General features: G+C 43.1%; 1 pseudogene across 1 annotated transcript; it reads right to left on the reverse strand.

The window, feature by feature from the left end:
- Positions 1-6138: 6138 nt before the first annotated feature.
- On the reverse strand, positions 6139-6588 carry LOC103265422 (annotated as a pseudogene). Its single transcript, XR_504635.2, has one exon. The product of XR_504635.2 is annotated as an uncharacterized LOC103265422 (transcript).
- Positions 6589-6830: the final 242 nt, after the last annotated feature.

Consider the following 6830-nt stretch of genomic DNA (forward strand, 5'->3'; position numbering starts at 1 on the left):
GCACAGCTCAGGCTGTGCAGTGACATCTAACACAATTTTACTGAAGGCATGAGGTGGGTAGAATGGAATTGCAGCTCAGGAGGAAGGTTCCCACAGTTGGATGCTGGGTATCGCTTCCCTTGGTTCCGCTCCCCACGCCCATCTACACAACATCTCCTGTAAACCTTCCTCCTTAGTCTTCAGGCCATCACCCTAATTCCAGTGTTGATACATCTCTTTCACATAAATGTGCCCTTGACCAGTCCAGGGCCCCAACTCTTGTTTTGCCTGAGGGAGAAGGAAACCTTTCCTTTTCCCAGGTCAGATCACTATTATTATAATCTTGTAAAGAAACTCTACTCATAGCAAGGATACTTTTTATATTACTATGGAGAACTGTTTATGTCTTCTTTATCTGAAACACTCTGTTGGGTGTTGGTCTGGGTTTAACTTTGCAGAACTATAAAGTTCACAAAAATACCTTTCCAAAATTAGAGTTGTTTGCCCTCAGCTTGGATGCCAGTGTCTACATCTAACTAGAAAGGAAACTTCTGGCCACTTTGAAATAGTCGGTACTCACCCTTCTATCCCTATTCCAAACATCAAATATTGGGGTGCTGTCTCTAGGAACCCTGTTACTGAACCTAGTATATCACAATTGTTTTTTTCCTTATACCATTGTTAATTCTCCCATAAGAGATGTTCTGAAAGAATTTCTTTTTCTGAACAAAAGAAGAGTTAAGTCTTATTTCCAATTTGGGCTTCAAGAAAATATGTTCTTTTCTTAGACGTGTTATCCTTAAGCTTTTTGATCATTTCCCTCGTGGTTCTTTCTAGTAAGTAAATGAGAATCACTTAGTAGTTCTAATATCATCCTACCAAAGCAGGAAGACAACCGCATACATCAATAGTCAAATTGGTAGAAAATTGAGAACACCCAAATGCCTTTAACGAGAATGATGTGAATATAAGTGACAAGCATTCGTTTTTAAAAAATCTAGATAAACTTCGGAGTTATTTAGTTCAATATTATTTGGAAGGGAAATGGAACTAATTTTTAACAAAACATATTTTATTTGGGCTGCTATAAAAATAAATTTGAGGGAAAAAATAAATCTTGAAAGTAGACAGCTAATGATAATCATCTCCGAGATCTAAAAAATGCATTACAGGCGAATTGAATGCCGACAACTCTGTTAAAAATAAATAATGTTCTTTTTATTCCAAAACAAGAATTGATCCTCTTCAACCCTTCATTTTTAAAATTCAGAAAAAACAGAACCATTCCCTAGTCTGAGTAATTTATATCCTTGCATCTCAAGTGCCTTAACCGAGTGTCCAACTCGGTTGGAGTAGAAACTCAAACAAGAAACTGTTGAAGAAAGCAGAGTGGAAGTGGAATATTCTGAAGCCTGAGTGTGCGTCTGTGCTTTGTGGAATGGGGGTTTGGACTCCCCACGGTACCTAGTCCAACTCCTCCACGGATTAGCCTTCGTCCTCTTCCCGTTGATTTTATGCGACGCGTTCTCATTACCCATACTTCATATTATAATTCTATAATGTTCCATAAAATAAAACTCCTCGGTCTGAATATTTTTAATATCCAGATTGCTTGCATGATACTCCAGGCTGGCCAGGAGTTTGCAGGGATAGACGTGAAGATATGTCACCAGGGAATGCCCAGGGAACGAACAAGCGGGCAGCAAAGAGGCAGCCAAGTGTGTCTCACTGGAATCAGTGAGGGAGATGGAAACAGGACAGTTCAGCCCTCTCACTCCTTCTTGGTGCTTCCAGAGACTCCCCCAGCGCGGAAGCTGCATCATCAAGAAATGGCCCACTCAGCCCTTTTCCTTTCTATGTTTCTTCAGCTTCCTGGCTACTGACAGCATTCTGATGCAAACATTTCCCTAGGTGACAGTCACACCTAGTTCAAGTGCAAGATCACAGCATAGCATTCATTTGGGATCCGAAGGCCAACCGTCTATACAAACAAAAAAAGCAACTACAAAGACCTCTGGTCAAGGGGGCATGGAGTACTGAAAAAAGATGGGTTTGTAATCAGTGGTGGATCATGGCATTGAAAGCCAGGGACATGATGGGTTCGTTGCCTTAAGAGTCTAGGATGAGAAGGAGCCGGACTTTAAGATGAGGTCCTCAGGAATACATCTGACCGCCGTGTGGTGGAGCCCGACTTGTTCCCTAGTATCATTATCCCCTTCTTTTGTGGTAATAGGGCCCTGATTTATTCAGTTGAAAGACACTATTTTTTCCAGCATCTGGGAGCACCTTCCACAGCTGGGAGGTCAATAGAGTGTAAAGCAAGGGATCCTTTTGGTCTCACAAGATGCGTCTCTATCGACTTGTGTAGAGGGTGCAGGACATGCTGTTACCCCCTTCTTTTTGATGCCTCTTGGCATGTGTTTGTTGGCTGCCATCTTGGACCATGAAGAGGCCACGGAGTGAACTTGAGGATGCCATGATGCCGAGACAGAAAGACAGACACTGGATGCGCTGGATGGACTGCCTTTGGACTTCCTTTGCTCCTGAGAGAATTAACTATTCTGTCTTATTTAAGCGACTGTCACTCAGGCACAGAGCAGGAAAACAGTCCTAGAAGCAGGAATGAAAGATGTGATCTAAGGAATGGTTGTGGGATGAAAATACTGTCCTCTACGGTTTCTCTGCAGTGTAATTCTCTTAGAGATGAAGTTTTAATCATCCATATAAACTTATTATTCGCAATTTTTTTGAAGAATGACAGGCAAAATGGTCTTTTCTGTTGTTAGGAGAGACAAGAAGGCCCAATTATGCTGAGCTCCTTTTAATAATGGAGAGCGTGCGTACTTTTCAGCGGCCGGGCCACTGTCACCTTTTCTATGTATATTTTTTTTAAAAGTGGAAATGTACCCATTCCTCCATCTGTCCATATGGCTATTCAGAATTTACTGAGCTCCTATTATGCACTAGGACTGGATGAGGGCAGGCTAAGAATGTACACTAAGATGCAGGCTTTCTCTCCCAAGGCTTACAGGTACCCGAGCAGACAGATACACAGGACATCGCAATCGAATGTGAGACGCTCAACTGAAACTCAAGCGTTTCCCTTCTCCGAGGGGGGTTCTTCTCCGCTCCCGCCCATCAGTCAAAAGGCTGTCTTGGCCCTTTGTCTTCTCAAGGGTTGCTCACCTCGTCGTCGACGCCAGGATGCCATGGTAACTCAGAGCCTTGTTCCTGGTGAGCCAGTGTCCCTCCGATGATGGGAGGGGAGGAGGCTCTCTCTTCCTTCTTAATCACTCTGACCTTCCGACAGCATCAGGCCCCCCTTGGGGACTGATCTGTGAAAAGGAGGTTCTCTTCTGAAGGTTAGGGCAGGCAAAGAAGGGAATTAAATTCTGGCTAACAGGGGCTTTCCACTGTGCTGCCCAAGGTAACCCCTTAAGATCGAAGCCTTTACATGGAGGTGGCTCCTCTGTCCACTTTGCTCCCATGGCCACCACATCCATGAATGTGACCTGTCTCTTTAGCTCTAGACTTCTTGGTGTGGAAGTTTTACAGGGATATTTCTGGGTATGGTTCTTCTATTCCTTGTGCTGGGAACCTGATGGACTCACTTAACATGTAGACTCAAGCTTTTCGTCTTGGGTTATGTCTTTGGTCAGAGATTGGCCCTCTGGGATTCGTCATCTGGGCTTTTAATTATTTTATTTTATTTTATTTTTTGCAGAGACAGGGTCTCACTACACTGCTCAGGCTTGTCTTAAACTTTTGACTTCAAGGGATCCTACCACCTTAGACTCCCAGAGTGCTGGGAATATCAGCATGAGCTCACTATACCCGGCCCATCTTTTTTTTGGATTATGTCTCAGAGGTTGTTAACTAGTTGGTCTGCTTTCTGGAATGTTTCCCTAAATTTATCTCCAATTTCACTATTAAAATCTTTTTTACTATAACATGGATCATTTTTATTTCAAAGAAGCCTTTCTGAGTTGCTGATTGTTCTTTCATAATGGCGGCATGCTCTCCTTTCATGAATACAATTTTGTCTCAAACTCTTGCAGAATACAAATGAGAATAATTTTGGTTCACTGAATTATTGCCAGTTCCTCTGGGGTCATCAGTTTGTGTTGGTTTATCTCGGTCTTTCTTATTCATGTTTGAGATATTCTCAAATGCCCGATATTTCTTTGTTCTCTGTTCATGGATGATTGGGAGGATTGGTGTGCCTGGATAGAGACTGTTGACTGGCTGGGTTAGCAGGCAGGGAGCCAGCCAGGCTCTTGGAAACTCCTAAATGCTTAAATGTGTAGGTTTCAGCCCTGAGATCCCCAGCAGACCCCCACCATCACACCACCTGCCATAGTTTTCCTGCATGGGTGCTCGGACCTCTCCAGCTGAAGTCTGCCACTTGCATTGTCCAACAGTCTGAGAAACATCTTCACCAACCACCATCTTCCAGAATTGTCAATTCCAAATGACCCTAACACAACATACTCCCCTTCCTGGACTTCCTGCTTCTAATAGCTGTTCCACCTTTCCAGTCTTAAAACCCACAGAATAATATTTGAATGGATCTTATTCTTCTTCTTTGGTTCACTCCCGAGCCCTGGATGATGCCGCCTGTCTCTGCCTGTCCTCACTCTTTCCATCACAGCCTTTCCAGTCAGACCATCCTTATTTATTCCCTGGAAAAATTCCAAGTTTCCCTCTAGTTTCCTGCCTGTCACCCCTCCAACATTCAACTGCCAGGTTAATAGTCCCTGGACATAATTCTCTTTATGTCATTCTGCTGTTCAACATTCCTTCTTGGCTCTCTTCTGTTTGCTCATTATTAAGGCCCATCTTCTCAATCTGGTGTTCAAGGGTTCAACCCATTCCTCTTCCGACCTTGCCTACCAGAGGCAGAAACATCCAGCATGGACCCTAGGGATACAGACACAGTCAGGCCAGGGCTCTGATGCCTACAGGGAAAATTACTCGCCCTCTCTGACCCATAGATTTCTCATCTCTAACTTTAGATAATAAAAGCACAGGCATACCTTGGAGATATCATGAGTTCAGTTCCAGACCACCACAATAAAGTGAATTGCAATCAAGCAAATCACATGAATGTTTTGGTTTCCTGGTACATATAAATGTTATGTTTACACTACAGTCTACACTGTGGTCTATTAAGTGTACGATAGCATTCTGTCTTAAAAATGTATATCCCTTAATTAAAAAATACTTTATTGCTACAAATACGAATGATTACCTGAACTTTCAGTGAGTCATCATCTTTTGCTGGTGGAGGTCTTCCCTCGATGTTGATGGCTGCTGACTGATCAGGATGGTCAGGTTGAAGGTTAGTGTGGCTGTGGCAACTTCTTAAGACAAGACAACAATGAAGTTTGCTGCAGTGGTTGACTCTTGCTTTCACAAAACATTTCTCTCTAGCATGTAACACTGCTTGATAGCATTTTATCCACAGTAGAACTTTGAAAATTGGAGTCAGCCCTCTCAAACCCAGCTGCTGCTTTATCAACTAAGTTTATGTAATATTCTAAATTCTCTGATGTCATTTCAACAATGTTCATAGCATGTTTACCAGGAGTAGATTCCATCCAAGACAGCACTTGCTTTGTTCATCCATTAGAAGCAATTCCTCATCTGTTCAAATTTATCATAAGATTGCAACAACTCAGTCTTATCTTCAGACTCCACTTCTCATCCGGGTTCTCTTGCTATTCCCACTGCATCTGCAGTGATTTTCCTCACCGAAGTCTTGAACTCCTCAAAGTCATCCATAAAGGTGGGAATCAACTTCTTCCACACTCTTGTTTATATTCATATTTGACCTCCTCCCATGAATCATGCATATCCTTAGTGGCATCTAGAATGGTGAATCTTTTCTAGGAGGTTTTCAATTTACTTTGCCCAGATCCACCTGAGAAATAAATCACAATCTATGGCAGCTATAACCTTATAAAGTGTATTTCTTAAAATAGTGAGACTTGCAAGTCAAAATTACTCCTTGATCCGTGAGCTGCAGAATGGATGTTGTATTAGCAGGCATGAAAACAACATGAATCTCTTTGTACATCTTCATCAGAGATCTTGGGTGACTAGGCGTATTGTCTACGAGCAGTCATATTTTATCTGTTTTACGAATGAGGTAATTTGTTAACCCAGCATCATTTGTTCTAATGCTTTTCTTGTTGGCAGCTGCCACCTGTCCGGCGATTCTGCCCAGATCTCTCTGTCTCTGAGGTATCAGTTTGCGGCCCCCATCTTGGTCCTTTTCCACCATTTGCATCCCCTCCAGGGCTTGAAGGACCCAGTGGGCCACAACACCATTTCTCTGACGTCCCCTGCAAATCTTGGTAATGGAGCCAACCCTTGCACCATCCCAAAGGTACCGTGCTGTGGAGGCAGCTTGTGTGTAGAACCAGTTCTCGTCATAGGGATCAAGCTCTTTATGCTTGGCCAGCTTGACCGTGTCCACCCATTTGGGAACTTTCAGCTTCCCGGACTTTTTGAGGAAGGTTGCCAGGGCTCTGATGCGCTCCTGCTGGTTCACGTCTTTTACGATAACTCTGGGCATCGTGCGGCCTCCGCACTGCCTGCCAAGGGAAAGGGATTGAGCAGTAGTATTTTTAAAGAAATCTTACTTTTTGAGTAATAGTTCTCAACAGTGGACTTAAAGTATTCACTAAGCTGTGCTATAAGGAGATGTGCTGTCATCCATTCTTTGCTGTTCCATTTCTAGAGCACAGGCTGAGTAGATGTACATTAACCCTTAAGGGCCCTAGGATTTCAGAACTGTAAATGAACATTGACTTCAAATTCAAGTCACCAGCTGTAGGAGACCCTAC

The sequence above is a fragment of the Carlito syrichta genome, unplaced genomic scaffold, assembly GCF_000164805.1.
Source record: "Carlito syrichta isolate Samal-C Ts95f unplaced genomic scaffold, Tarsius_syrichta-2.0.1 Scaffold306565, whole genome shotgun sequence".
Classification (NCBI taxonomy): Eukaryota; Metazoa; Chordata; class Mammalia; order Primates; family Tarsiidae; genus Carlito; species Carlito syrichta.